The sequence below is a fragment of the Xenopus laevis genome, chromosome 4S (genome assembly GCF_017654675.1).
Source record: "Xenopus laevis strain J_2021 chromosome 4S, Xenopus_laevis_v10.1, whole genome shotgun sequence".
Taxonomy (NCBI): domain Eukaryota; kingdom Metazoa; phylum Chordata; class Amphibia; order Anura; family Pipidae; genus Xenopus; species Xenopus laevis.
Window position 1 is genome coordinate 66194958 of NC_054378.1, and position 14713 is coordinate 66209670.

Consider the following 14713-nt stretch of genomic DNA (forward strand, 5'->3'; position numbering starts at 1 on the left):
GGTTTCAACCAGAGCACTCAAAGCCTGTTCAGAATTTACCTGATTAACCCCTCCCCCTTAATTAGAAGAAAGAGGGAAAGGAGAAAAAAAAAATGCTATTTGCTACCAGCAGTAAATAAAAACCCTTATTAACTTTTTTTTTTTTATATTCCCCTTAGACCTCTAAAGCTAAAACACAAAAAGAAAGTAAATGCACTTAATGTATCAACTAGTTTACCCCAAAGAGAGAAAAGAAAAAGCTGTTTGTCTCAGTCAGATAACTCACATAACACACAGCAGTCAGTTATTTGCACTTACTCCCTCCTTGCACCCAGCACTCCCAGCATGCACAGCAAACACCAACGCCTTAAGGTTTTTAACGCTGCTTAACACTTAATTCACATGCAACACTTCGATCACATGCAACACTCGCTAAGCAGCTCCCACACTCGCTTTGCCTTCACAAGTGTAAGGTTTCACCCAGAGCACTCAAAGCCTGTTCAGAATTTACCTGATTAACCCCTCCCCCTTAATTAGAAGAAAGAGGGAAAGGAGAAAAAAAAATGCTATTTGCTACCAGCAGTAAATAAAAACCCTTATTAACTTTTTTTTTTTTATATTCCCCTTAGACCTCTAAAGCTAAAACACAAAAAGAAAGTAAATGCACTTAATGTATCAACTAGTTTACCCCAAAGAGAGAAAAGAAAAAGCTGTTTGTCTCAGTCAGATAACTCACATAACACACAGCAGTCAGTTATTTGCACTTACTCCCTCCTTGCACCCAGCACTCCCAGCATGCACAGCAAACACCAACGCCTTAAGGTTTTTAACGCTGCTTAACACTTAATTCACATGCAACACTTCGATCACATGCAACACTCGCTAAGCAGCTCCCACACTCGCTTTGCCTTCACAAGTGTAAGGTTTCAACCAGAGCACTCAAAGCCTGTTCAGAATTTACCTGATTAACCCCTCCCCCTTAATTAGAAGAAAGAGGGAAAGGAGAAAAAAAAATGCTATTTGCTACCAGCAGTAAATAAAAACCCTTATTAACTTTTTTTTTTTTTATATTCCCCTTAGACCTCTAAAGCTAAAACACAAAAAGAAAGTAAATGCACTTAATGTATCAACTAGTTTACCCCAAAGAGAGAAAAGAAAAAGCTGTTTGTCTCAGTCAGATAACTCACATAACACACAGCAGTCAGTTATTTGCACTTACTCCCTCCTTGCACCCAGCACTCCCAGCATGCACAGCAAACACCAACGCCTTAAGGTTTTTAACGCTGCTTAACACTTAATTCACATGCAACACTTCGATCACATGCAACACTCGCTAAGCAGCTCCCACACTCGCTTTGCCTTCACAAGTGTAAGGTTTCAACTTTGCTGTTATCTGCCTGCCCCTGAACCACATCCATAAACACTGTCTGGCAAATAAAATGTTAATCCACAAATCGAAGCATGAGTTATTTTAGTTTGTATTTTGTCATGGGGGCTTCCATTTCTGCTCATTACACATTCATCCTGTGCTGCTCTAACAGCAGGCAAAGCATTACCTGTGTGCTTGGAGGCAGCCACTCTGTAATAAAAAGAAGGATTTTTAACTTACCGAAAAATCTTTTTCTAGACGGCCTGGACTGTCAGTGCAGACGCTATGGGGTTAAGTATCCATCTCCGGAGGCAGGACAGAATAAAAAGATTCGGCTCCACCCCCTTGATATATACTGATGCTCCTCCTGAACCCCTCAGTTAGTTTGCCAGCTTAGTGTGGAGGAGAATAGCAGAAAAAACATGCAAGCAGTGTACAACATAACAATATCATAACATGTTAACATAACAACTTAACAGAACGGAATTATCAGGGTGGGGCTTACTGCACTGACAGTCCAGGCCGTCTAGAAAAAGATTTTTCGGTAAGTTAAAAATCCTTCTTTCTCTAGCCGGCCCTTCCTGTCAGTGCAGACGCTATGGGGACGTCCAAAAGCTGGTCCCCGATCTGGGTGGGATGAGATAATTACTAGCGCCTCACTGCAGCCTGTAAAACTTTCCTACCAAAGGCTGCAGGGGCTGAATGAAAGACGTGTAGTCTGTAAAATTTGGAAAAGGTTGAGAGTGAAGCCCAAGTGGCTGCTCTACAAATTTGTTCAGGTGTTGCTGAATTATAAAGAGCCCAAGAAGTGCTCAGTGCCCTGGTGGAATGAGCTTTGACTTTAAACGGTCTGGGTTTGTCAATGACTAGGGATGTAGCGAACCGCCGAGTATGTGTTCGCGAACGCCGTTCGCGAACACCGGCAAAAAATGCGAACAGTTCGCGAACTGTTCGCGAACTTCGAACATCCGAAAATCGTTCGATTCGAACGATCGTAGGATTTTTAATCGTTCGATCGAACGATTTTCGTTCGAATCGAACGAAAATCGTTCGATTTTAGCGATCGAATGGTCGAATGGTCGAACGATTTTGACGCGAACGCCTATTGGCGAACGTCGCGCGTCGTTCGCGAACTTGCGGCGGACGCGAACAGCCGATGTTCGCGCGAACAAGTTCGCCGCAGAACAGTTCGCTACATCCCTATCAATGACATCGTAAGCACAATTAATTGTGTCCACCAACCACCTAGCAATAGTTCTCTTAGAAGCTGGAGAACCCTGGTTGTACCCATAAGTCACCAAAAAGGTATCTGTCTTCCTATAGGATTTGGACCTATCCAAATAATAACGAATTGCTCTGACCACATCTAGCTTGTGCAATTCTTTTTCTTTCACATTAGAGGGCCGTGGACATAGTGAAGGTAAGTTAATCTCCTCGTTAATGTGAAAGGAAGAGACAACCTTGGGAGTAAATGATGGAACTGTACGAAAAACCGCCCTGTCTTGGTGCAGAATAAGCCAAGGTTCTTTTTGGGATAGGGCCGCTATATTTGAAACCCGTTTCGCAGATGTAATTGCTAAGAGAAAAGACATCTTCCAGGTAAGGAACTTCAAGGAACAAGATGCTAATGGCTCAAAGGGGGGGCCCTGCAAGGCGTGGAGCACTGTGGTAAGGTCCCAAGGGGGAGTGGGGTCCCTAAAGGGAGGCCTAACCTTACCCACCCCTTGAAGAAACTGTATAAGGTCTGGTTCCCTAGCCCACTGATGCTGAAGCAATAAGGAAAGCGCTGAAACCTGGCCTTTCAGAGTAGCCAAGGATAAGCCGAGTTGAAAACCCTGAGTGAGAAATTCGACAATGGTTTGTATAGAGGCTTGGCGCCATGGAAACCCCATGGCCTCACACCAGTCTATAAAAGTCTTCCATGTTTTATGGTAAACCTTAGATGTGGATTGTTTTCGGGCTTTCAGCAGAATGTCTGTGGCCTGTTCTGAAAACCCTTTGGCCAGCCAGATTTCGGATTCAAGAGCCACGCCGTCAAATGGAGACCTTGTAAATTGTCGTGTTTTACTGGGCCTTGCATTAGCAAATCCTGTCTGAGAGGCAACCGCCACGGAGGAGCTACTAGTAAGGTCATAATCTCGGAGTACCATGCCCTCCTTGGCCAATCTGGGGCGATAAGTATGGTTTGCGTCCCCTCCTGTCGGATCTTGCGTATGACTCGTGGCAGTAGAGCTAGAGGTGGAAAAGCATAAACCTTCCCGAAAGTCCATGGTATGACTAAGGCGTCCACAAACGCTGCCCCCGGGTCTTGAGACCTGGCGCAGTAAGTAGGAACTTTGAAGTTGTGTCTTGAGGCCAACATGTCTATGTCTGGTGCCCCCCATCTGGAAACGAGTTGTTGAAACACCTCTGGATGCAGTTCCCACTCTCCTTGGTCTATCTGTTGCCGGCTGAGGTAATCCGCCTCCCAATTTAGTACGCCCGGTATGAAAACTGCGGAGACGACTGGAACATGGGATTCCGCCCAGTCGAAGATCTGAGCCACTTCCTTCATTGCTCGGGGGCTGCGAGTACCGCCCTGTTTGTTTAGGTAGGCCACTGCTGTGGCATTGTCGGACTGAATCCTGAGCGGTCTTCCCGTCAGTTCCGGTGACCAATGAAGAAGGGCATTCTTTATCGCTCTGATTTCTAGAACGTTGATTGGTAACCTGGATTCCTCCGGCGACCAGGTGCCTTGGCAATTGCGAGGTGGCCAAGTGGCCCCCCAACCCGTGAGACTGGCGTCTGTTGTGACCACTGTCCATTGGTGTGTGGTCCAAGTTCTCCCCGAGGCAAGGTTGGGCGTCAATGTCCACCATTGTAATGACTGCTTTATTGACTCTGTCATTGGAATTTGTTGGGACAGGTTGAAGTGATCCTTGTTCCAATGCCTCAGAAAATGATTTTGAAACACTCTCATTTGGAACCTGCCGAAGGGCAGGGCCTCCAGTGCTGCTACCATGTAGCCCAACAAACGAAGGCAAAGTTCCGCGGACACCGTGGATAGCAGGCGGACATGATGAGCTGTGAGCGAACCACATCCCCAGGAATTGGATTTTCTGTGACGGTTGGAGCTGGCTCTTTTTGTGGTTGATGAGCCAACCGTGTTGTTTGAGAGCAGTGACACAAATTTGAGTGTCTCGAAGACTCTGCTCGTAGGAAGGCGACCTTATTAGGAGGTCGTCCAAATATGGGGAGAGTGTGATCCCTTGGCGTCTGAGGTAAGCAATGAGAGGACTGAGGACTTTCGTAAACACCCTGGGCGCTGTGCATAGGCCGAAAGGAAGAGCCCTGAACTGATAATGGTTCTGGAGGATTGTGAACTGCAAGTACTGTTGAGAGATTGCCCTGATGGGGACGTGTAAGTACGCATCCTGTAAGTCTACCTTTGTCATGTAACAGTGGTCCGTCATGGACATCAGGACTGATCGAATCGATTCCATGTGAAATTTCTGCTTGGAGACAAACCGATTCAGGGGTTTCAAGTTGAGTATTGGCCTGAAGAAGCCCTCCTTCTTTGTAATCAGAAACAAATTGGAATAAAAGCCTTTGTAACACTCTTGTAGTGGAACTTTGGTAATGACATTGTTGCGCAACAGTTCGCTGACAATGTTGAGGAGAGCTTGTAACTTGACGGGATCCTTTGGTATGGACGATTGTATGAAAGTGCGGGGAGGTAGGGTGTCGAAAGGAATCCTGTAACCCTCGCTGATGATAGTTAGAACCCAATCGTCTTGAATGTGTGACTGCCAATGTGGGAGAAATTCGAACAGGCGGCCACAAACTCCTCCCCGACTTGAACTGTGTGAGTCAGGTGGAAGTGGTCTTGGGGGGACCTGGTTTCCAATGCTGCCGTGGTTGGTTAGACCAAGCGGGTCTGCCCTTCTTTGAGTCCGTACCGGTTTGCGAGGACCGAAAATTGGAGTTACGAAAGGGTCGAAAGGAACGGTTTTGGGAGTTCCATTGTCTATTATATGGCCTACTGGAAGATTCTTGTCTAGGCCGTTTACCTGACGGTAAGAAGGTGCTTTTGCCCCCCGTAACTTCTGTTATAATTTGCTTTAAATCGGGTCCAAAAAGCGTATCACCCGTATACTTGAGATTAATCAACCTGGTTTTGGACGCTGTATCTCCAGTCCATTGTCGCAACCAAAGTGCTCTTCTGGCAACTGTTGTGTCGACACTAGTTTTGGCTGCCAGTTTTACTGTATCCATAGCTGCGTCAGATAAAAAGGCCAAGGCGGAACTAAGACGTTGTAGTTCCTCCTGTAACTCCTCAGGTGGTAAGGGCTTGTGTAGTAGCTCCTGACACCAGAAACGAGCTGTACGTGCTAAACCAGCTGAAGCTACCGCTGGTCGGAGGATAGCTGTGGCGTGTGTGTAGCCTTTCCTCAGGGAAGCTTCCATCTTCTTATCCATCGGATCCTTAAAAGCAGCATCTTCAGTAGGTAGTGTGGTATTTTTGGATAATCTGGCAATTGCTGAATCTACCTTGGGTGCCCTATCCCAGACCTTTTGGTGATCCGCAGGGATAGGGTAGGTGCTAAGGAAGCGCTGTGTGAGCGTGAGTCTGTGATCAGGTTTTGACCACTCATTGTCAATAATCTGTGCTACAGATCTAAACACAGGAAAAACTCTAGATTTTTTGGGTTGCACTCCTAAGACCTTGTCAGCTTTGGAAGTAGCAGTGGTCTCATCTTTGATTTCTAAAGTGGCTAGCATTTCCCGTAATAAGCGTTTGGCTATGTCAGGGCCTGCAATAGAGCGATATTGATGCTCATTGTCTGATTCGTCCGAAGACACTTCGCTAACAGAAAGTTCCCCTGGTTCTGGGTCACTATCCTGATCACTGTTAGTACTGGAATCTGAAGACTCCGTGTCTAACCGTAGTTGGGGTTTCCTTTTCTTACCGTGAGGCGGTATTTTATTGACTGACGATTGAATAGTGGACTTAATCCAGTCAAACAATTCTTCGATTTGAGGTGTTTTAGATGAAGTTGAAGGATTTTGTTGTGGTGCTGCATTTATTTGAGGAGTCTCCTCAATATCCTGGGACAGAATTGGGTGAGGTGATAAGACTGGCGCTGAATCAAGTGGATCTGCACAGTCCAGACATATGCTATCTTCCCCTTTGCGTAATGTATGTTTACATTTCTTGCACTTTTTGAATTGGGTATGGGTTCGTTTGCCTGTGGCCTTTTTGGCCTTTGGTGTAGAGATGGCACTAGACATATCTTTTCTGAGGTCTTCTAGTACACCTTCAGTGTCCATGATACTGTATCTACAAGCTGAGTAAGCCGTCCTGAATGATCGCTGTAGCTAAACCGCTGTCCGTGTCTTCTGCGGGAGCGCCTGCTGCCGACACGCTAAAGAAACAAAATGGCGGCCGCGTAGTAGCGTACGCAATGTACGTCAGATTTGGCGCCAATCCACAGACCCGCGCGGTTAGTCTGAAACTGCTACCTGCAGTGAGGAAGAAGAAAACCGGAAGTGCGGTAGCTGTGTCAGCTCCGTACACTTCTGGGATGCTACCCGCTGAACCGCTAACCTGAGAAGCTGAGGAGACATGCGGTAAGGGAGCCAAGCACAGTAGTCGTCTGTGTAAGACTTTACTGTGGAGAATATCAGGATCCAAAATTTGATCCAGTTGTTCAGTGCCCCAACCGACTCTGAGAGAGGTATAGGGGTAGTGGAAGTCTGAGACGAGAAATCCATAAGAGAATAGTGTAAAATAATTAAATAAACAAATAATAAAGAAATAAATAAATAAATAATGTGCTGTCCTAACCTCCAGCAGGACAGAAGAAAAAAACTGAGGGTTTCAGGAGGAGCATCAGTATATATCAAGGGGGGGTGGAGCCGAATCTTTTTCTTCTGTCCTGCCTCCGGAGATGGATACTTAACCCCATAGCGTCTGCACTGACAGGAAGGGCCGGCTAGAGAAAGCCAGGTCGCACTACGACATGAGAATCTAGCTGTACACTCCCGCTCCCCTCTCTGCCCATGCGTGTGATGTTTGGAGGAGAGCGGTCACATGGTTTGCAGGGAAGCAATTACTTTCACTTTCCTACGTCCTGCTCTACAGCTGCACTAGCAGCCCCTCCTCCCACAGACACTATCAAAGCTCCTGCCCTTCTGTAAGTTTGTTCTCTGCTTTCCTTTGGAGGGGGGAACTTTCTCTCCTTGCTGCCTTCCTAGTTAGTTTTACTGGTTACTAGATGAGGTAAAGGAGCTGTGAGTTCCCTCTGCTATCCACCTCACACAGACCTTGCTCCTTTCCTGCCTGCAATACTTCTTTTTACATTAACTACTTACTGCCTCCTTTTCATGAGCTATTTTAACCCTTCCTAGACTTCCTCTGGTTTTCAAGTATGTCCTCCTTATTTTATCCTTTTTTCTATTCCCTGTCATTAGTCCTGGGAGTGTACTCCTGTGTTTCTGCCATTCATTTTTGTGTAAACAAATATAATAAATAACTATATAAAATATTTTTTCCAGTGTCCAAAATGAATTGTGTGTGTATGTGTGTGCATATATAAATATATATATCATTTTTTTTTTTTTGAAACGTAAGTGGGGGCAGTGATCACAGGAATATCTTATTTCAGTCCTTCTGAAGTGGTGTCAGTGGGAGCTTATCTTGATTCCTGCCTAATGTTCAATTGACAGGCTCAGCAGACAAGGCTCTATTTACATTACAGCAGCTTGTAGGAGGGCAGGGTAATGACATCACTCCAACTTGCAGTGTAGCAGTAAAGTGTGACTGAAGTTTATCAGAGCACAAGTCACATGACCCGAGGGCAGCTGGGAAATGTCAAAATGTCTAGCCCCATAGCAAATTTTAAAATTAGATATAAAAAAATCCATTTCTTGTTTTGAAAAACGGATTTCAATGCAGGATTCTGCTGTAGTAGCACTATTAACTGATACATTTTGTAAAAAACATGTTTTTCCACGACAGTATCCCTTTAAAGAGGATCTACTAAATGCTTGAACAACATTTTATACACTACTGGTACACAAAATGCCCTGTGTGCCTCAGATCTAATAGCTAATACTGCAGGCGCAGGTGGTTATTAAAATGCTGTATTACATGTTTTGGGACCAGAATTGACTGTACTTTCAGTGTCAGGAAGTTTAATTGAATATAAATAGGAATTGGCATAAGTGGTTGCAGGTATTTATCAGCCAGCTACAATACACTGTTCAAAAAACTGCCTGATGTGCCATTACCTTCAAACTCTTTAAAGTGGACCCGTCACCCAGACATAAAAATCTGTATAATAAAAATCCTTTTTAAATTAAATATGAAATCCAATTTTTTTTTTTATTAAAGCGTTCATAGCTGTTGTAAACTCATTTAAAAATATCAGCTGTCAATCAAATATTGCCTACCCCTCCTCTATCCCTAGGCATAGAGGCGTGGCAAACAATTACTTTCACTTTCCATTCAGCACTTCCTAGATGTCACAGTTCTCCCTACATTCCCCCAGCTCTCTTAACGATTTAATAGTGTAACCAGTGCATGGGGATGGACATTGGGTCCCTGTCCCCTGGTGCACAAACAAGATTCTGAGATGATACAAGGCTTGTCTTAATAACAGTGTACACAAAATGGCTCCTTCCTGGTTGCTATAATTATGAGTTCCCAGACTGATGGAAACAATATTCAAATAATTTATACAGTGTAATTAAAGTTCATTTTGCTTGACTAACATGATAAAATAGGATTTGGAATAATTTTGTTTGGGTAACGGGTCCCCTATAAATTAGTTGGTACTGTAAAGCCTATACACACACAGAATGCACTTGTAAATAATTGTACAGTGACTTCTAAGAACAATGTCTCAAGATCCTATGGCAACCAATTGCAAATTGTCTCAGAATATCACTCCCTATATCATACTAAAAATTAAGTAAAGGTGAACAACCCCTTTAAGGTACATTACTGTGCACTGATGAGAGGCCTTCACTGTATATTTGCATTAAATGAGTTGTTCACCTTTAGTTCATTTTTAGTATGAAATAGGGAGTGATATTTTGAGACCATTTGCAATTGATTTTAATTTTTTATTATTTGTAGTATTTGAGTTATTTAGCTTTTTATTCAGCAGCTCTCCAGTTTGCAATTTCAGTGATCTGGTTTCTAGGGTCCTAATTATCCTAGCAACCATGCACTGATTTGAATAAGAAACTGGACTATGAATAGGAAAGAAGGGAAAGTTGTGCTCACCACTATTTTTTAAAAACCATTAGGCGGGGGTGCAATGAGGCTGTGACCACAAAATACATATAGTCAACTACAAGAGGTCCTCTGCACTCAACCCATTATCAATATATTTAAGACAGAGACATTTTGTGCATACTGCTACTGAAAAATGCCTTACCCTTTAAACAACACAGGGATTGTTTGTCCATATATTGCAATATATTTAAGCTGGCCAACTACGTCAAAGTCATCCCATATCTGGCCAGTCCTACGCTTAATTTTCATCTGATTCATTAAGAATTCAATTGCGCACAACTTTCCCTTGTTTGTTATAGTTATACAGGAGCAGTGACCAGCTCCATGTTGTAGCTCCCACCCTCTCCAACTATAGTCAGGTGATCCCACTGGTGTCTAATAAAAGGGCAGCCAAGTTTGGGAGTTTTACTTTGAAAGCAGCTAGTAAGTTGCAGGTAAAACTTAGTCCCTTTGTAAAATGTATAATTAAGCAATTGAATTCTTAATGAATCAGATGAAAATTAAGCGTAGGACTGGCCAGATATGGGATGACTTTGACGTAGTTGGCCAGCTTAAATATATTGCAATATATGGACAAACAATCCCTGTGTTGTTTAAAGGGTAAGGCATTTTTTAGTAGCAGTATGCACAAAATGTCTCTGTCTTAAATATATTGATAATGGGTTGAGTGCAGAGGACCTCTTGTAGTTGACTATATGAATAGGAAAGATCTGAATAGAAAAATGAGTAATAAAAAGTAGCAATAACAATACATTTGTAGCCTTATAGACCACTCATTTTTAGATGGGGTCAGTGACCCCCTATTTGAAATCTGGTAAGAGTCAGAATAAGAAGGCAAATAAATAAAAAACTATAAAAAATAAATAATGAAAAACTATTCAAAAGTTGCTTGGAATTGGACATTCTATAACATACTAAAAGTTAACTTAAAGGTGAACCATCCCTTTAAGCTTTACTAGACAATAAAGATTAACGCAGAATCCCTTTAAGGAACATAGGCAATGTGCAAGAAGAATGGCTCATATTGTAACGTAATGGTCATGGACAACTATACCAAGTATATACATATAGGTTTTTTTTCATTTGTAAAAGAAAAAAGTACAGTATTCAAAAAGGAAGCCAGCTTATTAAAAAAACAAATAGAATGGTTTGACCATCTTACCCTGGATGTCTGCAAATGTAAATGCCTCTATTAATATATGTTATTTTTTAACCTGAAAAATCACATCTATTTCAAAGAGATAAAACAGATGTTAATACAGAAGCTGGTAAAGTTAGAGATAAATGGCTTGTATGCTGAGGTATTTAACTAGAGAAATATACATATTCTGCCTTTGCAACGGGCATCCAAAATTAATGAATTAAAGACAAATGTACCTTTTACCCACAATGCTCAGCCCAAGTCCTCTACCAGCTTTCTTTTGTAGATCTAAATGGAAAATGTCCAGATTTCCCTCATTCTTATGCTGTGCTTCATCTCTGTATACAGTAAGCTGTACTTTCTGAGGTGTTTGCCTTAGAGCTGTGATTGCATCCTCATGAGAGGCATTCCTCAGATCCACTCCATTGACCTGGAACAATAACTTTATATTACATTTTGATGCAGTTTGGAAAGAAAAAAAAATCTCTATTCAGTATAAAGGACATTCCTTTTGCAAGGAATGGACTTTAAAATAGTGGCAAACTACTATTCAACTTTGTATTAGAAAAAATGAAATAGGCGGCACTTCAGATAAAAGAAGATTGTTTAGTGCAACAGGTCACAGTCCAACAACACCTGACTCTCAAAAATCACACAAAAATTGTGATTTTGTCTTAATTGTGCTGAGACAGTGCCTATAATGACCCTTAATTAAAAATGATTTTAGGGTATATGGGGGTGGTATACTGGGTATACTCTAGAGGGGTAAAAAATTCAATTTTTAATTTGTGTCAGTGCAAATTTATATAAATATACAGGATATATATATATATATATATATATATATATATATATATATATTCAACTTTACAACAATTTTAAAAAGTAGCATTTTAACATTTATTTTATAACTCTGCAATGGCAATGATACTAATGCCTCACTTAACACCAGACTTTCCAGACACTCAAGACACTTTCCCCTGAGAGTGAATGCTAAGTGTTTAATTATTACTTATACTGCAGCAAATTTCATAGTTTTACTGCAGAGTGCCAAGTATTTCAAATCTAATGAGAAAAAGACAAAATGGTTTTAATGCTCTGCCTCAGAAATTTATAGCAATACATTTTTACAACTATTATGAGCCTACAAGCTTAATAGCATACCAATATTACAAACTCAAAAGCATACAGATATTGCACAAACAAAAAGCTGTGCAGAGAACAGAATGATATTGCTGGTTTCCTAAGCTGATAATGAAAGTCCACTGTGCTAGCATAGATATTAATTCCTGAAGTTCATTTAAAATGAACAGTAATCTCAGATTTATTTTCCTGAGCCACACTACGGCATACTCCAGTAAACCAGGATAATATAACCAAGAGTATTACAATTTAAAGTACCTGTTTCCCCACAGTATAGTGTTGCTTTGTATTGTAGTGCTATCCAAAGTATAAAAACCAGGAAAGCCATATACTTGCTGTTTGAAAACAAACAAGAAAATAAAACCCTCCTGCCCTGACTGCTTAATCTACCTAAATCACAATTTCAAAGTTTTTATTAGGTTAGAGTGGAAAAAACACAAATATATAAATGACAAACTGACAAAAATGAAAAATGACAAAACACTGAGTATCTGCACGATAGAAATAGGGTAACTAAAGATTAAAGTACTTTATGTACAGAGATTAATTGTGATATTCTAGAAGAGATGTTGCATGCACACATTTAGAGATGTTGGTACAGGTGGTATACAGATTGACAAGTCATCAGATTTAGAGATCAATAACAGTACAAAGAATGAGATCCTTCACCAGAGAAAAAAAAGAGAATTCTAAATGAAACCCACCTAGTGGTTGTGACGTAATGACAAGAAGAGGGAGACACTGACCTTTCGTTATGCCACCACTATTAGTCATGACCATTACTGTCGTGCCAAAGATTTGCACCAAAATCAATAAACTCTGAAACTTAGGCAATATCTCTCCTAAAATGAAATTTTGAGGTAATTAATTATGTCAATTTACTAGGCAGCATTTTTCCAGCATTTTGTAGTCAATTGAATGTTAGTGCACATTTGTTTTTTATTTCTATCCTTGTATGTAAACATGTTTGGGCACCAAGCAGCCTTTGGGCACCAGCAGCCTTTCACATTTTTCCTAATCCTAAACCAATAACCTGGTCTATCCTGAATCCCAAACCCTAAGATATTACACTTGGCTTGCAGTCCTTGCAGCCAAATGTAATAATGTGCTAGCCATGTTTATATATATAACCATAAACCCAGTATAGAAGGTATTCTGCTGAAACCCAGGGAAATAGCTGTTCAATATTTACAGGGCTCCTGTAAATATTGTCCTGCATGCACATTCACAGATGGATTCCAGTCCAGTCTATGTGCACATACAGAGGCAACAGTCTGACCATACATTTATGTAACAGAAATAAAATCCAAACTATCAAACCATACTTCTAAAATCTCATCTCCAGCCCAAAGTCTTCCGTCTCTGGCTGCTGCCCCTTCTTCATATGCTTCATGTAGAACTATAGCTTTCTGAAATTGAAGAAGACATTTTCATAAGATAATAATTCAACAGCTCAACAGAAATATTGAGAATTTATTGGAGTAAATTTAGATTTAATTACAAAATCAGTTTAAGCATGACACAGACATGGGTTCTGCTATGGTTGACTTTAAAATGCACGAAGAATTAAAAAATGCAGAGAGCAAACCTATTGTCAAAACCATTCTAGGGGAGGAAGTTGTCATACTGCAAAGTGGTGCACTAGAATATTGATTCTGTAAATATGAACATTGAAAATTATTTTCAAAATGGTTGTCAGTGACCAGTGTTTAGGATTATGTTTCAAAAGGGAATTGTTACAAAACACTGAGAATTATACATGCTTTGGATTTGTGATGGACATAGCATTGCCATATAAAGCAAGTTGATTCACTTTGTGCAGTATATTAGCTATTGCATTTTATAAGTACACCATTCAAATAAAACAGGAAATATAAAAAAATATTGTACAGTAATTCACACTTCTTAGGGTTTAGACCACGAAAAAAACATTTGGCTAACATTATTGCATTTGTCAGTTACAATATGTAGATGCCTGCAACATTTTATTACAGTTCATTACATAATGTAAATGTCTGCATAGAAAACTTGTCTTTTTTATGTGTTTGATATTTTAAAGTGATAAATATTATATACTAATGCACTCTGAGTTTGATTTGTTTTTTGGAGTGTTTATTTTATTTATTGCTTGGCACACATACATAAATTTTATATATTTGAAAAATAGAAACACTTCTAAATATACTTACAAGCGGGGTATCTTTCCCACCTACAATGCTTAGACCAAGACCTGACCGACCTTTGAAGATTTCAATCGTCATTTCCTGTCCAGGAATAATTGGGCATGTTGCTGGATCAAATGAAGGCAAAGGAGAGGGCATGTTTCCTAAAATGTAAAATTAGCAATGTGCAAGTTATAAAAAAAACTAACTAAAGACAATCAGATCAAATAAGATAGAGCACTGTTGTTTTTGGGTAAAACTGTGGCACAGTTAGAAATAAAATTAAATGTTTATTCTACTAGCTTGTTTTCTAACCTCATCTGAACTTAAAACCTCATACAATATCATATTATTGTAGCAATGCGATCTGAAGGACTGCATCTGACACCTTTTTTTCAATTACATTTAATTTCTATATTCTTTTTCCGTAAAGAAACAAGTAAAATTTGTCTCTAACAAAAGTGTTTTGAGTACAAAGTAATTGGAGGTGTAAATTTTGAGTAACAACAAATTACTAAAATAATTAACATAAGGAATCATTTTGGGTGCAGTGAGATACACAACGTTTCTAGCTCCATTTCCATTGGCTATTTTATTTTTATTCCAAGCTAACGTAAACTATAAAAAAATGGAAC

General features: G+C 40.5%; 1 pseudogene; it reads right to left on the reverse strand.

Annotated features, from left to right (window-relative positions):
- Positions 1–14713, reverse strand: part of LOC108714983 — a 143081-nt pseudogene that overhangs the window by 29903 nt on the left and 98465 nt on the right.